At 30.4% G+C, this 21,400-nt stretch overlaps 1 protein-coding gene and 2 long non-coding RNA genes across 3 annotated transcripts in view; 1 reads left to right on the plus strand and 2 right to left on the minus strand.

Annotated features, from left to right (window-relative positions):
* The window catches only part of LOC126882197 (replication factor C subunit 2), a 238,026-nt gene extending 234,461 nt beyond the window's left edge, over positions 1-3,565 (minus strand). The window contains exon 1 of the mRNA XM_050647015.1: positions 3,531-3,565. The gene's annotated coding sequence lies outside the window, so the exon portion shown is untranslated. The remainder of the gene's footprint in view (positions 1-3,530) is intronic.
* A 4,571-nt stretch (positions 3,566-8,136) lies between these two features.
* Positions 8,137-11,009, minus strand: LOC126882204 (uncharacterized). Its single transcript, XR_007697219.1, has 2 exons — positions 10,626-11,009; positions 8,137-8,454 (listed from the first exon to the last, which is right to left on the minus strand). It is a non-coding gene; the product is annotated as an uncharacterized LOC126882204 (long non-coding RNA).
* A 69-nt stretch (positions 11,010-11,078) lies between these two features.
* LOC126882201 (uncharacterized) lies at positions 11,079-13,693 on the plus strand. The gene is made up of 2 exons (XR_007697212.1): positions 11,079-11,464; positions 13,411-13,693. It is a non-coding gene; the product is annotated as an uncharacterized LOC126882201 (long non-coding RNA).
* The last annotated feature ends 7,707 nt before the right edge of the window (positions 13,694-21,400 follow it).

Below are 21,400 nucleotides of genomic sequence, written 5' to 3' on the forward strand. Positions count from 1 at the left end.
TGACTTTACAGTTCTATCCAGTTGGAGTAGACTATTCCTAGGTCAAGTCAACTCAAACAGCTGGTTTTAGTAAAAATTGATTATAAATCTAAAATGAAGATTTTTATTTAACATTTACTAGTAAAAGTAGACCCCAACTAGAAAAAGTATACTCTTCCCAGTACCATTTAGTAAGAGTTGATTCACAAAAACAACCGATTCTAGAAATTAAATGTTACTGGATATGTTCAAATCATGATAAGCAGTTGAAACAGTCAAAACAAAAAGACGCGCACTCATCAAAACAGCATGTGAGATTAAACTTATATTTATTTATTTATTATTTATTTACGGACCGAAGTCCATTAGTACATGATACAATTAAAAATTTTTTTTTTTTTACAATTAAAATGTCACACAAATTAGAAAAATAAGATCTAGTAGATACAAAATTGGTAAATACATAACAAACAATAATAAGAATAAACTTACTTGCTCTCATTCAACAATCGAGAGCTAGAACATTTTGAAATTGACAAATACAACTTATCCTAGAACAAAGACAATAACAGTAGTTGACAAATCAGTCTTGAAATTAGAACATTAAGTTAAGTATAAATATAATTGTGTGGAAAAATATATATATATATATATATATTCTACATTTACTGAATCGATCCAGGAATATTCAACTCAAACTAGTAAGAGTTGATTCTATTTTTCCTGCGATCTACTTTTACTATGGTTATTTATTCTGTGCTTTTACCAACAAGGGCTAGGAAGAGTCTACTTAAACTAGTAAAAGTTGAATTAAATTTTTCAAATCAACTCTTACTGCTTGTTTTAGTTGACTTGAACCAGTGGTGTCACAGCAAAATTAGCAGTGCCGGAACGCACTTTAACTTTTTTACAAGTAAAATATTAGTCTATGTTTTTTTAATACAAGTTACCTACGTTTGCATATTTTATTTATTATGTTTTCTATAATCCGTGTTTTATTTACAAAACCTAAATTCTCTATTTATTTTTTTTCTTTTCTTAACCAGTGCCGGAACAGCGTTCCGGCACCATGACACCACTGACTTGAACCAGAAATAGTCAACTCTAACTGAGAATCAACTTGAACTGTAACATTTATATAATATTTTTTACATAGGGCTTTTTATCGATTGTCATTTGTTTCGAGCTTTCCTCACATTTTGTATAATTCGAGTATATTAATATAGGGCTTTTCATTTACAGTCATTTGTTTCAAGCTTCTATCATGTGCCACATAATATTAATATATCTACGCCATACGTTATTGGTATATAACAATGATACAAACCAAAGACATATGATGTAGATATATTAATATTATGTGACACATGACAGGAGCTCGAAACAAATGACAATAGATGAAAAGCCCTATAATACAAGGATTATACAACATATGATAGCAGCTCAAAACAAATGGCAGTCAAGGAAAAGCCCTATTCTAACAGTCTGAAGCCATTGTTGCTTCTTTTATTTTCTCCATGTATACCTATTGCTTTGCCTGTTTCCTCATTCTTTATGATTAGTCTAGCATTTACTAGCTATTACTATTAATAATTGTTTACAATCACCATTACATACCATTAATTTTAAGAAAATGTTTTTCTGATGAATTTTCATTAAGATTTATTTATATAAAGGATTCTCCCCCATGTTATAAATATTACAATGGTATACATACCTACATTTTCAGGGTATAAAATTGCAATTGTATTTACATAAATTTCTCTTTAGAATATGTATATTATAGTACCTATAATCTATTATAATTAAAAATATTTATTGTGATTATTTACAAATTTAGATACAATTTGATCTAGATTTATTAGATTGTAAAAATGAATTGAATTATTGTAACTTAATTGATTACTGCCCATTTCAGAAGTTTCCAAACTACTGGCAATCTCCACTGCTCTGTCCAAGTCTAGATTCCTGGTGCCCAATAGTCTTGCTTGTATTCTTTTGGAACATAATCCAAAAACAAATTGGTTCCTTATGGCAGACTTTAGATGTGCTTGAAAATTGCAATTTATATAGAAATTATGGACAACATCAAGTTTAGGGCAACCAAACATAACCAATTTGTAGTTGACATTTGAGGTAATCTAAAAACACTGACAGTGTTGCCATGTTGTAAAATATTTCTTACTGTAACATCTAAAATTCAAAATTGAATAGAACACAATATATAATTTAAAAATCGAAAACAAATGTAAAGTGCACTTTACATCAACAATAAATTGAACAAGAAATTGACAAAGTTATTCAAGGTCAAATTTGACTTATACAAAACACCCAATTTTGCCGTGAATAAAAAGAAAATAAAGAAATTTGACAAAATAAAACATATCCAATTGTTCTATTTCATCAAATTCCTTTATTTTCTTTTACAAACCATACATTTTGTACACGTTAAATTTGGCCTTGAATAACTTTGTCAATTTCTTGTTCAATTTATTGTTGATGTAAAGTGGACATTAGATATAAATCAGAAAATATATTAAAAGCATTAAAATTATATAAAAATCAATAGTGGCAATGGTTAATAGAAACACTAAACAATGTGAAGATTTCTAAACTGTAACTAATAAAATATCTAAAATACTAAATAGTAATAAAAAGAAACTAACTTAAACTGTAGACTGTAAACTCTAACTAATAAAATATCTAAAATGCTAAATAGTAATAAAAAGAAACTAACTTAAATGAATTAACTAACCTATGAAATAAACATCTAAATTATAAAAAAAAAACATTTTAAACAAGGTCTAAATTCATATGTCTAAATTATAAACAGATATGGCAACACTGTTCACAAAATTCATGCTGTTGCATGCATGGCCGTTGCCCTAAACTTTATGTTGTATGCACTGATTCTCCTTCTACTTGCTGTCTGCATTTAAATCTGTAAGTTTCAGCAATTTCCAAAGTAACAGGATTGTAAAATTGTCCATTTTTAACAACTTCGTCCTATATTTTATCTAGCATCTGCTAGTTATACGTTATACACATATTTTAGAAATATATACTCTACTTTTCCAAAAACTACTTTATATTTTATTTCTATGATCTATTTTTATTATAATTATATATCATTTTAATAGGTTAGGTAGGTAAATCAAATCTTCTCTTTTTCTTCCCATTTGTAATACAAACTTATTATCCAACAAACATAAAAGTATAAATACTGTATATATTTATATTACTCTTATATTATATTTGTGGGATAATACATGTTCTATACTTTTTAATCGATATAATACATATAATAACGATATCATTAATTCAATTTCTAATTATATTATGTATAAATATTATTCTCAATATGTATGTGAGTTGGTGTGTATATGAATAGGGTTGTATCCAACTTGGCGTGACTTGGTGATAATAGGTCTGTTCCTTTGTTTTAAGTGTAACACTAGTTCTTGAAAAGTGTAAGAAAAGTGTAAAAGTGTTACACTTTCTTGTTTCTTTGTTTTTCTAGTGTTTACACTTTTTTTCACGATACACTCAACTTCTGTCGTAGAACGCGTACAACTCGTTTCTTTGAAATGCTGTAGGAAAAAAAGTGTAACACTTTTCTACACCTACCTCCGAGACGGTGGTGGATATTACACTCGTCCTGCGCAGTATCATCCAACCGGAGCCAGCTGTTTAGCCGTTAAATGTGTTTGTTTACAAAAAAGATATATTTCTTTTTAGTTTAATTTAAACTAGATTTATAAATTGAAAAAACTAAAGTAGCTACAAGTTTTAATTTAATTTTGCTTAACCTCCGAGTGGCACTTTCCTGTAATTTTAAAATTATCACTTTTCAGTGATTTTTTTAATATGCTTTTATGTCCTTAAGTTCAACAAAGCATTTCCTTTAATTACAATTAAGCCAAAACATCGCAAATCCTGGGCCCTGGACTACTAAAGGTATCCGGTATCCGCATATCAGCCATGAATATGCGTTCACTACTCTACATCAAGAAATTTACTTTCCAATGGCTCTGTCACTGAATATATCAGCAAGTATAGGAAAACCTATTTAAAACTTATACAATCAGCTAAAAAATCGTACTATCAAAATTGTCTGAGAAGCTCTAAAAGTGTTGCAAAAGAAACTTAGTCCATAATAAACGATCTTCGAAATAAAATTCACCCAGCTTAAGCATTTTTCCTTTCAGACCCTGGAAATCTAAATGAATACTTTGTTAATGTGAGTAAAAATATAACATCAACAGCTTCGTGCAATTGTACTTGAGACACTGTGTCAGGTGAGGTGTTTGAAAATTTGAGTAACTTGATTCTGGGGTGTGAATTTCTAAAACTTTTAAGTGTGGTTTTTAACCGTTGAGAAAAATTATTTATTTAGTGTTGTGTTTATAATTTAATATATGTTTTAAAATGAGTTTTGTTTTATTTTTTGAGAAAAAATTAAAAATACAGCATACTTACAGTACTTTTTTTGAAATGCTATTTTCCAAAGTTTATAAAATTTCTTACGCTCGATTTTATATTAATAAAGTTAAAGTGGACTTTAAATTTAAAGTTTTCTTTAACTGTAACAATTGCTTTTTTTAAGGTAACACACACTTTAACTTTATTATGAAATCGAGCGTTAGTCAAAATTCTAAATGCTCAGTAAATAATAACAACAATTAGGTACTTGTATTGAAAACAACATATTTTGTAATTTGAAAAAAAAAACAACATATTTGCAACATAGATAACAAAACAACATGTTTTGTTACGTATTTTAAAAAACTCTCCATCATGCATGCTCCATGAGAAAAGAAAATATAAAACTAATTTCATCCTTATTATGTCTCAGATGGCGTAGCTACTTTTGCTATAACTACTCAATGCTTTGCTACTCTACCTACCTACATACAATTTGTATTGTTTTATCAAAAAACAAGCATTTACATACTCTGCAAATTGTATATTTTTTCTTTGCATTTTCATATGAAAAAACCGCGGTATTTATCTTGAACTTTTTTTGAACAAGGTGCAATACTTAGGTAATATTATTATTAATAAAACAAAGTATACTACATTCGCTCTCGCGAGATTTTTTTTGAGACATTCGGAATAGGAAACGTACAACACAAAAATTCCTACCTCACACTATTAACTGCTAAAATCAACTCAAATCAACTTAATCTTTCATTAAAAAAAGAAGAAATATTAGAAATAGTGGGAGTGTCTACTAATCTCATAAAATTTTGTGAAGTTTATTTCTACAAAATATTTTTATTTTGTACAATAAATAATTTTCTCATTTGCTATCAATACATTATAATGGTTTAAATAAATAAATATTGATTGGCGTAAGGTTTATGTTATTTTTATGTCTGTTTACTATTAATAATATTGGATATGAGCAGGTGCGTTGGTTTTGTAGTAATTTCCAGTCACTTCTGACAACTGAATTTTTCAAAAAAGAAATTACTAACGTCAGTGTCAAAAAAAATCTCGCGAGAGCGAATGTAGTATATATTAAAATACAATGTTAAAAACTTTAATAATATTAGCAATATTTAAAAACTTCAATATATTATATTATAGTATACATATTATGAATCAGTAGAAACGATTATATTTAAATTTGGTAAATTATAACTCCAATCGACCAGAGCAGGACCACACAACCCAAAACACAAGTACGCAAATATGGTTGTGTGAAGCGTGGCTCGAAGCCGTGCAATTTACGAGACTCGCTCGATCTGTAGATCCTTGTGTCCTCATCTCGCCAATTAATGATTCTTTTGAGAAAGGTAAATTTCCAGAGTACCTAAAGACAGCTATCATTATTCCTCTTCATAAGGGTGGTGAAAAATCTAATTCCTGCAAGTATATACCTATTGCATTACTACCGGTACTCCAAAATTATTGAGAGACTCATAAAAGCATGACTTATGTCCTTTCTTGTTGAAAACAACATTTTATTACAAAAGTTCGGCTTTTTAAATAATAAATGTACTGCTGATGACATGTTTTCTGTACTACATGAGGTTTATCAAGCACTGAGCAATAATCTTCACACTGCCACTGTTTTTTGTGACTATGCCAAAGCTTTTGATTGTGTAAATCATGAAATTTTGATAAAAATAACTAAATTTCTATGGAATTCGAAGAATTTCTTTGAATTGGTTTCAATCTTACTTGGATAGTTGGAAACAACTGGTTAGAGCAAATAATACAGACTTTAGTCTCCAAAATATTGTATGTGGGGGTCCTCTACAAACCACAAGGTTCAGTATCAGGTCCTCTACTTTTCCTTACGTTTATTAATGACATCCCTAGTTTAAAAATTAATGGAAAAAATTTTCTTTTTGCTGATGATACCAGTATTACTTGGAGCAACTCAAATATTGCTACTATACCTTCTGATCTACTCACGATAAAAACCTGGTCCGATTCTAATTTACCTTTTTTTAACATAAAACAGTAGCATTATCCTATACAGGAGCTCGTCAATCTTTACCTCTTAACACATTCACAGACACAACTGCATATGAAGCCACTTACTCCATAAGATGTGTCTACATCTAAAGTGTGTCTGTGAATGTGTTAATAACAGCCAGATCAGTATCGTTGATTCTGTAAAGTTTCTTGGTATTTTTTTTAGATAGCAATCTTAAGGGTTAAAAGGGTCTAAAGGGATAAACATTCACTGAAAGCGATATTATCTTTAATACCCGTGGCGCCTTCAACATTTAATGTCTGACTAAATTATTCTTTATAGGCAAAAAAATTTAAGGAATTTTGAATTAATTAGTTTTTAAATAAGTACATTTACCAGCAACAGTTGTAACGTAATTGTGTCAACTCGACAGTATTTAACTAGTTATTTGAATTTAATACCCTAGCTAGGGCATTATTTTTCAAAATAAATATTGAAAAATAACGCCCTAGGGCATTATAATATAACTTACTTTTAAATCATGTACAGTGGAACCTTGATTATCCGTCTCTCCATTAACCATCACCTCTGTTAACCGTCAGGGTACATACAGAAGTTGTATTGAGTTATACATTAGCAATCATTTAAATGCAAAAAAATAAAAAAAAAGGTAATTTGATTTGTGATGAGGACACAAACGGCTATCCATTGCTGACAGATAAAGAACTCATTGAAATGGCAACAAAGGCGGACCAAACCTATTCGGAAGCTGACACAGTAGCTATATTGATGCTTGGACACAAGGAAGCTTGACTGTAGCTATATTGATGAACCTATTGTAACTGACAAAGATTTGCGTAAATAATCTAGAGAAGCTGCATCGCATATGCAATAATTCATCGAGTGGTATTCTCAACAAGAAGAAGCCAATAAAGTAGATTGCATGATCTTATGCCTTATGCCGATTAAGAAATTCAGCCGTCGCAAAATATGAAGCAGCAGTAAAACAAACACAAATTTCAGAATATTTTAAATTGATTCGATTGTATGAAAACAAATCCCTCTTATATTGTCAAACAAACCATACAAATGAAATTTGAGAGTTGTACTATGAATTTTTATTTTTTTTTTAATGTTCTGTTAACCGTCTTTTCGATTATCCGTCATACCCTTGGTCCGGTGCCCTGACAGATAATCGAGGTTCTACTGTAATAATATTAATGTCCGACTGGTATATTATTTGACAAATAATGACATGATTTTGAAGTCAGTTTGATAAATAATGACATGATTTCGAAGTCAGTTAAGTATGATATAATGCCCTAGGCTCTAGGGCATTATTTTGAAAAATTACGCCCTAGGGTATTAAATTTAAATAACTAGTTAAATACTGTCAAGTTGACAAATAACAACCCAAGTAAAACTATGGTTACCACAATTACGTTACGACTATTGCTGGTAAATGTACTTATTTGAAAACTAATTAATTCAAAATTCCTTTAATTTTTTGCCTATAAAAAATAATTTAGTCGGACATTAAATGTTGAAGGCACCACGGGTATTAACGATAATATCGCTTTCAGTCAACTTATATCCCTCAGGCCAAAGGCCCTCGGTATATACACCATTGACCTCAAGTGTTATTATCCTTATAATACCCTTGGTACCTTAACTATAATCTCACAATCAGCCCATAGAAGGTGTCAAACAAATAAAATATTTGGGAATCATACTTGATAATTTATTAACAATTAAACGATTACTTTATTGATTACAGTCAATTTATTTAATGGAAATTAAGGTAATAATAATAATAATGTTTATTCAAAAATAATCAAATATAAAATCTTCCTGAGACTAAAAACATATTTAAGTGTATAATTAACAAGAATTAACATAGGAAGCCACAAGGAAATAAATCTGCACGTAGCTATAGCCCAAAGTAACTCCTGTTATTTATCCAAATCTTTACTAGTCAAACACATTTGTTTTGAAATTCCAGCAGTTTCTTCTTTTTATACCTTTTAAATATCTGGTGGTTGTTCCTAAAACAAAGACATAAATAAAAATTCTACATTGTGTACCATAAAAAAATCATAAAAATGTGGAAAGTATCACAAGAATAAAGAAAAGTCCCAGATATAAAATTCACTATTAAAATAAAAATAGTAAATAATTATTTATATCTGACACTTTTCTTATTGGAACTTCTTTCTGGTAACATCCTTAATCTCTGACTTTTACAATTTATAAGACAAGAGATGATGAATAAAGAAAGGGAAAAGGACTCTGCAGTATACAGTTACATTATGCTTTCATTAATCTAGAAAAAAGATCAGAAAGATAATTCAAAGTCCGAAATTGTAAAAGTCAAAAAGAGATTAAGGATGTACCAGAAAGGGGTTCCAATAAGAAAAGTTTCAGATTTAAATAATTATTTACTATTTTAATAGTGAATTTTGTATCTGGGACTTTTCTCTTTTCTTTAAGAGATATCGCTGAAGCATCCTAATAGTAGATAACTATTTTTGAAATTCCACTTAAATAGACAATTTGATTTCGTTTTGATTCAGAGGTGTGTAGGCAGCTCCACTGGGGACGCCGTAAGGCAGAAACAACTGTCTGGAGATTGTGTATCGCCTCTGGATCGAAAGGAAACATAAACTGTCTCTTCACTATCACAAGAGTATTTTAATATTTTTATTGAATAAAAGTAGTCAAAAAAAAGGACTAGTTGGTGGAGCGAAGAGATAAAAATAGCTGTGAAAGAAAAGAAAGTACCATGGAGAGCTTATCTAGAAAATAACAGTTAATAAGCAAGGAAGCTTGTGAAAGAAAAAGTTAAAAAAGCTAAATTGGAACAGTGGGAGAGATTTGGAGAAAAGATGGAGCAAGACAGTAGTAGGACAAACCAAAAATTGTTCTATTAAGGTCTGAAAAAATGAGAGGTAAATCAGGTAGTACTGTCGTGCAAATAAAAAAAAATAAAATGGAGAAACACTTACCCAACCACAAGATATAGTTAATAGATGGAGTAAATATTCCAGAGTTGAGTAATGAAATAACAATGGAAGAATTAACGGAAGCCATTGCAAAAATGAAAAATGGTAAAGTGGCAGGAATAGATAATATCAAAACACGATTGTTGAAATATATGGGGGAATCTGCATTACACTACTTACACAAATTACTGATAACAATTTGGAAACAGAAACGCATCCCAGAAGATTGGGCAACATCAGTAATGGCTCTTCTGGTAAAGAAGGGAGGTAAAAAAGTAATGTTCAAATTATCGAGGTATTTTCATGCTAAGTGTACTGGCTAAGATTTATGAATGAACACTGGAGATGAGACTGAGAAAGAAAGTGGAACATCAACTAGACGATGCACAAAAAGGTTTCTGACCGGGCACAGTGTCCAAGATCATATCTTTACTATAAGACAATGGAAAAAGCCTTTGACAAGGTACCCGGACATCACATTTGGAAAGGGCTTGAACTGTTCGATGTTGGAGGAGAACTAATTGATGCAAGTAAAATTTATGTACTGGAACATTGTGCGATCATTAAACTGTGAATCAAACAAATTTGCTAATACACAAGGAGTAAGGCAAGGTGGAGTTTTAAGCTCACTGCTATTCATTATATTATATATATGAATGAACCAATAAAAAAAATGCAGTAGAGTCCCGAAAATTAGATTTAGGTTACCATTGATTAAAAAGTATAACTCTGAGTAAATGTGTATCTGCAGATGACATTGCATTGATACCAAGTTCAGAGAAATCTTTACAAAGCAACCTAAATTTATAGACGAGAGAACTTGCAGACAAAGGAATGAAAATAAAATTAGCAAAGACTAAAACTTTACTTATTTCCAAGACACTGAGAGAAATCCATATAAACCTAGACGGAAATTTAGTAGAACATATGAATGATTTTGAATATTTATAAACTATAATAGACAAAAAATGCAAAAAAAATGAACAACAGAATTGCTAAAACATCACGATTATATCACTCCCTCACTACAGGTTTCATTAGCAAAAGAGAAATTAGTGAGAAGACAAAAGGGACAGTATATTATATACCTCCCTTCTCTGCTTCATGGAAGTGAAACATGGCTGGCTTTCCTAATAATTAAGCTTGAATTATCACATCTTTATTATTATTGTAGACATTTAAAATCCTTATTAATTGAATTACATTAAACTTACCACTTACAAAATGTTTACTTTTCATATTTTAATTTTAGTTCCCTTATATCTGTTCTTCTTGTGGCTTTTATCCATTGTCCCCAGCTTTGTTTGGATAATTCATTTAAATGTATTGCATGGGGAGCCTTGGGAACAGTACAAAATAAGACTTTTCCCTGTCTGCCCTACTCCCACAATTTACAACAATACAAGTTACATGTATAAGCTTCCCAAGAAAGAAAAACTGATAACTGCTATGGACTAATTCAGTTCTGTAGGCGATAAACTACTTTATATTTGATTTGCTGCACAATCGACAATAAAAACAAACAGGATATTCTTTACAAATGTAAATATTAGGATTAATTAGGTTATGTTATGTTATGTGCCCCCAGTTAGAGGAGCGCCTAAAAGGAGGACTTCGCAGATCGTGCCGTGACGTCACACGTAACAGATAAGGAGTGACCTCATACGGTCAAACGTCACCAATTATGTCAAAGTCAGATGTTGCAATGTTGGTGATTTAATTAAACTGATTTTTGTGTTTATTTTTATTGCAACTTCTAATAAATTATACAATATCGATTCACATAATAATAATCAAGATGATTTTATTTTCATCGTGGAAGAAGGAAATGTATGTAAATCAGAATTAATAAAAATAATTATATAAAATCATGAAGTAGACACACAATAATCAGAAAACAATATTGTTTTAAAAAGAAAACATTCAAAAATATGGATTGGTGAAGAAGTAAAAACAAAATGAAAAAGTTTACTGAAGAGTTTGAACAAGAGGTTAATCAGTTTTAAATAAATATATCTATTATATTACCTACATAGTTGAAAACTTTTGATATGTAAGTAAACAAGACCAATCAATAACAAGACAAAGAAAAGTTAAATAAACACATGATAGGATGATAGCTAATGAAACAGAAAAAGTGGACTATTATTCAATTATGTAAAAATTTGTTAATGTTGGGAAAACTTTGAAAGCCTTACAATACTGCAGTAGTAAAAATGAAAGATTACCCATGAACGAACATATAAAACGCTGTATTTTTCTGTCACCCTGTCACAAAAAAATGGCCAAAGCAAGTACATGTAATACTTATAAGCAGTCCTTACAGTATTGGTACTAGTTCATTATTTTCTGGAACAGAAAAGATGTGTTTATGATTGATCGCTCATGGGTAATCTTTCATTTTTCCTACTATATTATATAAATATATTCCAATCCAATTATTGGTACCTATATTGAATAGTAGGCTAGGACTAAACCAATTGGTTATATCAAAAGACAATAATTTTTTAATATTGTACAGGGTGTAACAAAAATACAGGTCATAAATTTACTATGAACCTAACTTATCTTACTATAAATGTGCACATAAAAAAAGTTACAGCCATTTGAAGTTATAAAGTGAAAATCAATTTTTTCCAATATATCGAAAACTATTAGAGATTTTTTATTGAAAATGGATATGTGGTATTCTTATGGCAGTAGTATCTTAAGGGCACCCAAAGTCCCATTTAACGACAATGTTAACATTATGTCACATATATCTGTAACCAAAGCACTTAGAGACCTAATTCTTTTTTTATTTTGAAACTACATTTTAGTGCGGCGTACATTTTTGTAAAGTTGGAGTGAAAGAAACTTTTATTTTAAAATTTTTTAAAATACTCCTACAAAACACTCAAAAAAGTTTAGATTTTATTTTTTATTTTACTTGTTTTTGTACATTTTGCAATAAAACTTTACGTGGCACTTGATATTGTCCATCTACAACTACTGTAAAAATTTGGACCTTCTATCATCTAAGGATCCAGAGATATTTGACATCAAAAGTGAAAAACCTAGTAATTTGGGAAATCGCAAAAACATAAAACACTCTAATAGGCTATAAAGCTACCGGTACACAGTAAGTTGAGTGCAGACGTTCAGAAAACAAATAATTTTGACATATTTGTATATGGTTAAGTACGATTATGGAGACTTGGTAATAATATGAAAATTTATTTATGATTTACATTTTTAGGTATATTTTGAACCATATTAAAAACGAAGCCATATCTCGATAAAAGGTGCCTTATTGAAAAAATACAAAGAGGCAAACAAGTTTTAAAAACACTGTGTTCAACTAATGGTACCGCAGTAATAGTTTAATTGGAACATACACAAACATTTGGGGAGTTTAAAGGAACCAAACCCCCATAAAGTTTTTATGTAAATGTATTAAAAAAGAAGCCGCAACTCGATAAAAACTGCTTTATCGAAAAAAGAAAGCTTTAAAAATATTGAATTTAACTAATATGGTACCACAATAATTTAATTGGAACATACACAAAAGTTTGGGGGAGTTTAAGGGAACAAAACCCCCATAAATTTTTTTATGAGGTGCACAAATTTCACTATAATTTGAGATTTTAAGATTTTCCTGCCATAAGAATGTCACATGTCCATTTTCAATAAAAAATCTCTAATAGTTTTTGATATATTCGAAAAAATCGATTTTCGTTTTGTAACTTCAAAGGGCCGTAACTGTTTTTATGTGCATATTTGTACTAAGCTAAGTTAGTTACATTCAAACTATTTTTGGTCCCAGAATATGCGATTTAATTTATGACCTGTATTTTCGTTACACTCTGTATAATTTATATGGCAAAATTGAAGAATCCAATAACGGGAATAAAATCTAATTTTAATATTTGTTATTACCTACCTTTCTCATATACCTATGTATATGAGAATTATACCTATACCTATATACCTATGTATAAATAAAAAAATTAATTACAGATATTGCAATCATGTAGATGGAATCCCGCATTCTTTAAGAAAAAAAAAAGCAATTTCCAGAAGGATATAATAAGAAGCAATAATAAAATAAAGTAGATAATGCAAGAAAGAACAAAGCCATTATTTAACATAGCTCAACAACTTCACATAGAAAAAGATGAGGAAAGGGCACAACAGAAGTATGCCAGATAAAAGGGTAGAAGGGAGACACAGATAAGAAGTGGATTTATTCAATTTAAAAATTAAACTGCAAATGACAAATAAATAAATAATAAAAAAATCATAGGTGTATATTAATCATTTTTCTATTTCCCCATGTCCCATAACACAAAAATATTCTATAAGGTTAGAAAACATCTCCAAAATTATCTTCATTTTGATCTCTCTCTCTGTGTGTATGATATGGATTATTTCTGTGCGATATAACAATTGAATCAGTTCAAGTGTGTTCCACTTACATTATCTAAAATACAAAACGTCTTCTTCCATATACAAAAAGGATGTATTTATGGTTAGTATGGATGGTTTAGTGAACTCATTAAAAATAGCGTCAGTAGATAATCAGACTGTCCAAGTAACAGATATTTGTTACCATTACTACCATTTGCAAATTACTACGATTTGAATTTAAACAGCAATAATACAGAATTATTTATATTTGGCACAAAAAATATGTATAAAAGTATTGTTTTAAAGTATTTAAAACATATCCAGGAAGCATCACGAAATTGTCAATCAGTCTTCCCATATCCTATATATTTATTGAAAATTTTGAGAATTTTATTATACATGCAGTACATGTTTTAGATGTTTATTGTTTTATAACTTTGTACAGTAGGAAAAATGAAAGAATACCCATGAACGATCACATCAATCACTTATTTTGTATTTGCTGTCTTTCTATAACAAACGTTTGTTATTTATAGAAAAAGACAGCAAATACAAAATAAGTGATAGATGTGATCGTTCATGGGTATTCTTTCATTTTTCTGACTGTATCCTTTTTTTACAAGGTACATTTTTGAGAATCATGAGCATCTATAATCTGACATTCTAGCTACACACTATAGGTTTATATTCTCAAATTATGATCCAACATCTAATTTAATATTTGATAACTCTGCTCAAAAAATTACATTTAATAAAAACAAAATAACATATAATTTATGCTTAAGAATTTTTAGAAAGACCAAGATAAACAGTTTACACAAATTGAAGATATTTTAAGTAATCTTAGTATTACTCTATACAAACAAATATTCTTTTTTATTTATTTTACGCTGCAACCACAAGGGATATTAGCGACATAAAAACATAATACAGGTAAAGTTACAATAGCTGACAATATAATCTAGTGTCTTTTAGATAACTTACATTCATGTTTACTCCTAAGGCTTCCTTTATATACTTTGGGATATTGTGCTTTTTATTGTAGCTTCATATATTTTGCACTGAATTAATATATGCTTCACAGAGAGCTTTGTTTGGCAATTTTCGCATATTGGTGGCACAGTTCGCGTAAAGAGGTGCTTATGGGTTAAGTTACTGTGTCCCAGCCGCAAATGTGTTATTTTCACTTGGTTGGGTCTATCCGCTGTTGGCCGAAGCCACGGTTTCACTAATTGTTTAATTTCTTTGAGTTTGTTTTATGATGTACTCCACTTATTTTGCCACGCACTTAACCCATTATATTTTATTTCTGACTTCAAATCATAAGTAGAAACCTCGTTAATATGAATGGAGTCCTGGCAGAAGGATGTCAAGCAGGCTAGTTGATCTTCATCATCATCATCTTGGTGCTACAGCCCTTAAAGAGCCTCGACCTTCTCAAGCGTTCTACGCCATTCTGTTCTGTCCCTTGCTTGCACTTTCCAGTTAACAGCTAGTTGATCCGTTTCTTTTATTTCCTTGTATACCCGAATGCGATGGGACAAACATAAAGTCGAAAGTGACCTTATTTTCAGTTAGGGTCGCTATTTCTGATTGAATAGATTGAAAAGCGACATTTGAATTTTGCAGTTACATTAACGAGAAATTATGTAGAATAAAACAAAAACGTGAAAGAAAATAATTTATTATAGAATAGAATTGAAATATGCTTTATTGTTACTGAAAATTTTACAATTTTCTAGACAAAGCTTACATAGAGTCAGAAAAATAGTAAATTGTAATCTTGTTATTTAATAACAAATACAATTTACTGAGTTTAGCTAAAACTAAGTCTTTAAACTGAAGATTCACTAATTATGTAACATGGTCCAATAAATGAGCACGTAAGTCTTTATTAAAATTGAAAAACAAGTTACATTCCTTGCAGCAATATCTTTTAGGAGTTTCATATTCTATATAGTTTGTATGCACGTTTCTATTGTGCCGATTGAGTCTGAAACTCCTTATTACACTCACGGCAAAACACTCCCATTTTCCTGTATTTTTTAAGAAAGAAATCCACAATAATTATTAAAATACGAATCAAGACTGCCAAAAAATAATTTCTTAGGTTATGTTATGTTAGACCAAAACAATCAAACATCAACAGCACAAATCACATGTGAGTGGTGACGTCACGGCACGATCTGCGAAGTCCTCCTTTTAGGCGGTCCTCCAGTTAGGCCATATTCGGAAGTTCCTTGTCCCTTTGCTTGATTTGATTGGCACACCGATAATTTTCGTTTAATACTGTCCGCTGTCATGAGCCGCTGTCACATCCGCTGTCATTTTACACTCAAATGTTCATAGAATTTCGTACACTTACACTCAAAAGTGTAACACTAAAAAACAAAGGAACAGACCTTATGTATAGGAGCGCCTAAAGATACAGTGCGGCTCCCTACTTTGCGCATGCGTCAAAATATTTACAACGTTGTCATGTTGTTTACACATTGACATCGCCGGGAAATTCAAATTCAAAAACTCCTTGCAAGGAATCTTTTATTTTGACAAATGACATAATATTTTTGTAATGTAAATATAAAAATAACCTATAAAAATAAAATTCTATTTTGTTTTACCTGTACCTGTAAAAGGGTATTAAGAAAATATAAGATCATTGAAAAGAGTAAAACATCATCATCATCATTCTCTTTGCCTTATCCCTATGCGGGGTCGGCTTCCCTAATTTCATTTCTCCACACAATTCTGTCTTGGGTCATATCAATGTTAATCCCCTTTACCAACATGTCCTGCCTTATCGCCTCCCCCCAGGTCTTCTTTGGTCTTCCTCTCCTACTCCTTCCAGGAATCTGCACTTCAGCTATTCTTCGTATTGGGTGATTAACGTCTCGACGTTGAACATGACCGAACCATCTTAACCTATGCTCTCTCATTTTGGCATCAATTGGTGCCACACCTAGACTTCCCCTAATATACTCATTTCTAATTTTATCCTTCTTTGTCACTCCACTCATCCATCTAAGCATTCTCATTTCCGCCACATGCATTCGTTGTTCCTCTTTCTTTTTCACTGCCCAACATTCAGTCCCGTACATCATAGCCGGTCTTATGGCTGTTTTATAGAATTTTCCCTTCAGCTTCATTGGAATTTTTCTGTCACACAACACACCACTCGCTTCTTTCCACTTCATCCATCCAGCCCTAATTCTACTGCATGCATCTCCATCTATTTCTCCATTACTCTGTAATACCGATCCTAGGTACTTAAAACTATTGCTTTTCACAATCATTTCACCATCCAAAGATACCATTTTATTTGTAGTAGCTCCATCTTTAAATGAACATTCCAAATACTCTGTTTTTGTCCTACTAAGTTTTAAACCTTTTTCCTCCAGAGCTTGTCTCCACTGTTCCAGTTTTTGTTCTAAGTCTCTTTCACTATTTCCTACTAACACGACATCATCAGCATACATTAAGCACCATGGAATGTTACCCTGTAGTTTCGCTGTTATCTGGTCCAAAATTAATGAGAATAAATACGGACTAAGCACAGAGCCTTGGTGCAATCCTACTTTCACATGAAATTTATCAGTCTCTCCCACACCTGTCCTAACACTAGTCGTTACTCCCTCATACATATCCCTCACAATCTTTACATATTCACCAGGGACTCCTTTCTTGAACGTTGAATTTAATTATTTTGTCAGTTAAAGAACAACATAACCATCATACAATATGGAAGTGCTATTTTAGGTTTAGAAGTTTTTAAATACTTTTGCATATTATGGGTATATAAAATAACACCATTGCAGAATCTTCAGTCAGACAGTAGTTGAAGTGCTGTATAATCAATCACAAATTGCCTCAAGAATTGTTATAGAAAGAATATTTGGTATTTTATGCAGAAAAGATTCCCCATATTAGTATGTGAAATGAGATGCAAGTTACCTTTTGTTTGAAGAATAATATCAGCTTTATACTTTTACATAATATTGCAGTTGTTAATAGAGAAAACATTAAAATACTGGAAAAGGAGGATGCTGTTATTTAATCGAACAAGCTGTGGCAGTACCTACATTTTCAACCAGGAGCAAATCTAGTGTAACTAAATGTTGTGTGTGTGTGTGTGTTTGTTTTAAAAGATTATTCTCCATTTAACTCAAGCCTAAATGGTTCCCACATAACAATTTCATGTTCTTGGTAGATTCGATATTCAATATTCGATAAAAATAGACTATTGATTACTTATGTATTTTAGAAAGGAACTACAACGTTAACGGGGTTTTATTGTTTCATATAGTCAATGGACTTTTAAATATGAAAAACCCACGGAGTGCTACCATTTAAAGGGGCGAGTTTTTGAGAAAGGGGTGAATTAATCCCTAGGCACAGGACGAATTAGGGTGAGTTCTATGCACTTTTGGTACAAACACATCTGCAGGAAAATTGTTCTAGGTTAAATTTACTATCGAAACATTACATTTTAAAGTTAAAAATATTTTTTTTACAAAAATATATTCAAAAGAAAAGCAAGAAAAAAAACTTCAATCTTAACTCTTTAAAATGACATTTAGTAGAAGTCTCTATGATTTATGATTTCCAAAATATGATTTTTCAAAGTTCGCCACTCACAGCGATTTTGGCCCATTTTCCTTGTTACTTCTCAAACATTGTTCTGTAACTTTTTTCTACGTAGCCTTAGGTATATGCAATGTTACATTTAATAGGAAAAAAGGTCAATTACCTTTAAAAAGTTTTATACTTTTAATGATTTTTGATATATTTTACGATTATTTTTAAATTTCTCATTATAACTTTTTTTATTGTATATGTAGGTATATAATTGGTAGGTATATTATTGTCTAATAAAAAAGAAAGCTTATTTTATTTACTTTAAAATGGTGTATCGTAAAAAATTCTGGGACTATTTTTAAACAAGATTGGAACCCTATGGAAAACTTTTTTATTATTAACTTTATGAAAAAAAATTATGATATAATATGCAATCATATTTTTCTAATTGAAAAAAATAAAAAAAATTTAAAATTTTTCTCAAATTACGGATACTCTTGGATATTCTACGGATATCGTGTTTAAAAATTGTCCTAGAGTTTTTTGCAATACACCATTTTAAAGTAAAGAAAATAAGCTTTTTTATTCCACAATGTATATACTTAAACTTACAAGAAAAAAAGTCATAATGAGAAATTTGAAAAAGCATAACTTCCTTAGAAAGAGGTATAAATAACCTTATACAATAGACTATTTTAAAGGTAATTAATTTCTCTTTCTACTATTGCATATACGTAGAAATGCGCACGAAATAGTTACAGAACAAAGTTTGCGAAATAATGGGGAAAATTGCCCAAAAATGCTGTGAGCGGCAAACTTTGAAAAATCCTATTTCGGAAACTATAAATCTTAGAGAATTTTACCAAACTTCATTTTAAAGAGGAAGGATGGAAGTTATTTTTCGCTAAAGCAATGCCTATACCTATATCCCTGTGGAAAATAGTTATGGGGCTAAAAACAAAATTGCTTTCTTTCGTGTTTTTTTCTTGCTTTTATTTTGAATATATTATTTTTGTAAAAAAAATACTTTTGACTTTAAAATGTGATGTTTGGATAGTAAATTTAACCTGGAACAATTTTCCTGTAGATGTGTTTATATCAAAAGTGCATAGAACTCACCCTAATTCGCCCTGTGACTAGGGACTAATTCACCCCTTTCTCAAAAACTTACTCATTTCAATGGTAGCACTCCATGGTTTTTTTCTAATTTAGAGACAGATATGAGACAATAAAATCCCGTTAACATTGTAGTTCCTTTTAGTTCTCTTATTTTGAACATAATCAATAGCCTAAAAGGTTTATTCCAAGAATAAACTTTTACGAATATTCTAAGTAACTACATACATGAATGTGCTCAGTATATTTGGTCCGAGAATATTCTTCGAAGTACATGCAAAAAACATGAAATTTAGAATGTTTTTATAGTACATGCTATGCTTCTACTACACACATACTAAAAAGAATATATTCCGACGAATGTTGGTAGTGTATGCTTCGAACATGAAAGGAAAATCATTGTTATGTAGTATAATGTTGATAATTTTATTTTTATTGGACTGCAGTTTGTTAATAAATTTATAAATAAATAGGTATATTATATTGGTGACTGATTTGATTTTAAGTATTTTATTATTAGCAATTTATAAATACATGATATTGGTGTTTGATTTTGAGTATCCTTTAAAATTTATTTTATATCATTCTGTTAAAAGGCCTTCCACAACTAGCAAAAATGTATGAACAAGGAAGTTATTTTAAAGGACAAAAATAATAATAGAAAAATTAGCTTTATGGTGTTTTTTTTATTAATTTTTTTGACAGTATGTTTAAATAAAAAAATGCTGATGACATGAAAATGAAAGTAATACATACTTTTGGCTCAAAACTTTATAGATTATGGGACTTATGTCCCCGTTAAACCTCGGTTAGCTAATCGGGACAGAAAAGTACCTCTTTGGGCCTCTTGCGTTGTAATATGTATAATCATAATATCATCATCATTGGCTCCGCAACCCATGGTGGGTCTTGACCTGTTCCAGAATCAGCTTCCTATCCCTCACCTTAGTTTTCCAATTTCGCACTCCTATAATCATAATAATAAGTACAATTGTGTTTATGTCTATGTTATGCATACATTTCTGTCCTGATTAAACCCCGGTTAGCTAATGGCGGTTTAACCGGGACATAAAGTACTGGCGCTATATCTAAATAATAAAGGATTAAAATTCCAAAAACCTTTGTTTTATTGTATTAACCTGTTTATATTGTTCATGCCATACGTATATTATGTTATATCTGTTGAATTGAACTGTACTTTTTAATCCAGAATTTTAACAAATCCTAAACTTTTCCACAATTTCACAAGCATATTTGTGCATTCAAATTAATTGAAATTACATCTTATATATCTATACCTACTAAAAATATTTATTTCTACACAAAAATGTATAAATTAATAATTATAAAGAATGTCTATGTGATTCTTGTAAAATTAACAGTTTAAAATTATTTACAAATTATATTTATAGCTTCAATAAATGTCCTTGTTTCATATTGATTTGGGTCAAACCATGCATAATCTGTATCTGAGAATAAACTTTTATTTAGGAATCCTTTTTAATGAATAAAACAGGACATACATAACCAACTTGGATCCAAAATATAAAAATAAATCCAATATCCAATAATCCAATCAAAGATGTGACAGTGACAGTGGCAAATACAAAATACAATTGAAGTTAGACGCGTTTCTTGTTTCTCAACGTAATTTGTCCTTCAAACTATCTCGGAAACGGCAACGTTGGAGTTGAGGACACGCACGCGCAAATTAGGGAGCCGCACTGTATCTTTAGCCGCTCCTCCTTATGTATAACCTTAAAACTGCAACAAACGAGAGTCATTCAAGATTCATAAATGTCCTTGATTTGAATACGACCAATCACAGCCCGTAAAATCCGTCCATAACACAAGTCTAGTGGAAACTCAAATCCATAGAGGTATATATTAACATAGAGGGAACCTACCT

The sequence above is a fragment of the Diabrotica virgifera genome, chromosome 3, assembly GCF_917563875.1.
Source record: "Diabrotica virgifera virgifera chromosome 3, PGI_DIABVI_V3a".
NCBI lineage: Eukaryota > Metazoa > Arthropoda > Insecta > Coleoptera > Chrysomelidae > Diabrotica > Diabrotica virgifera.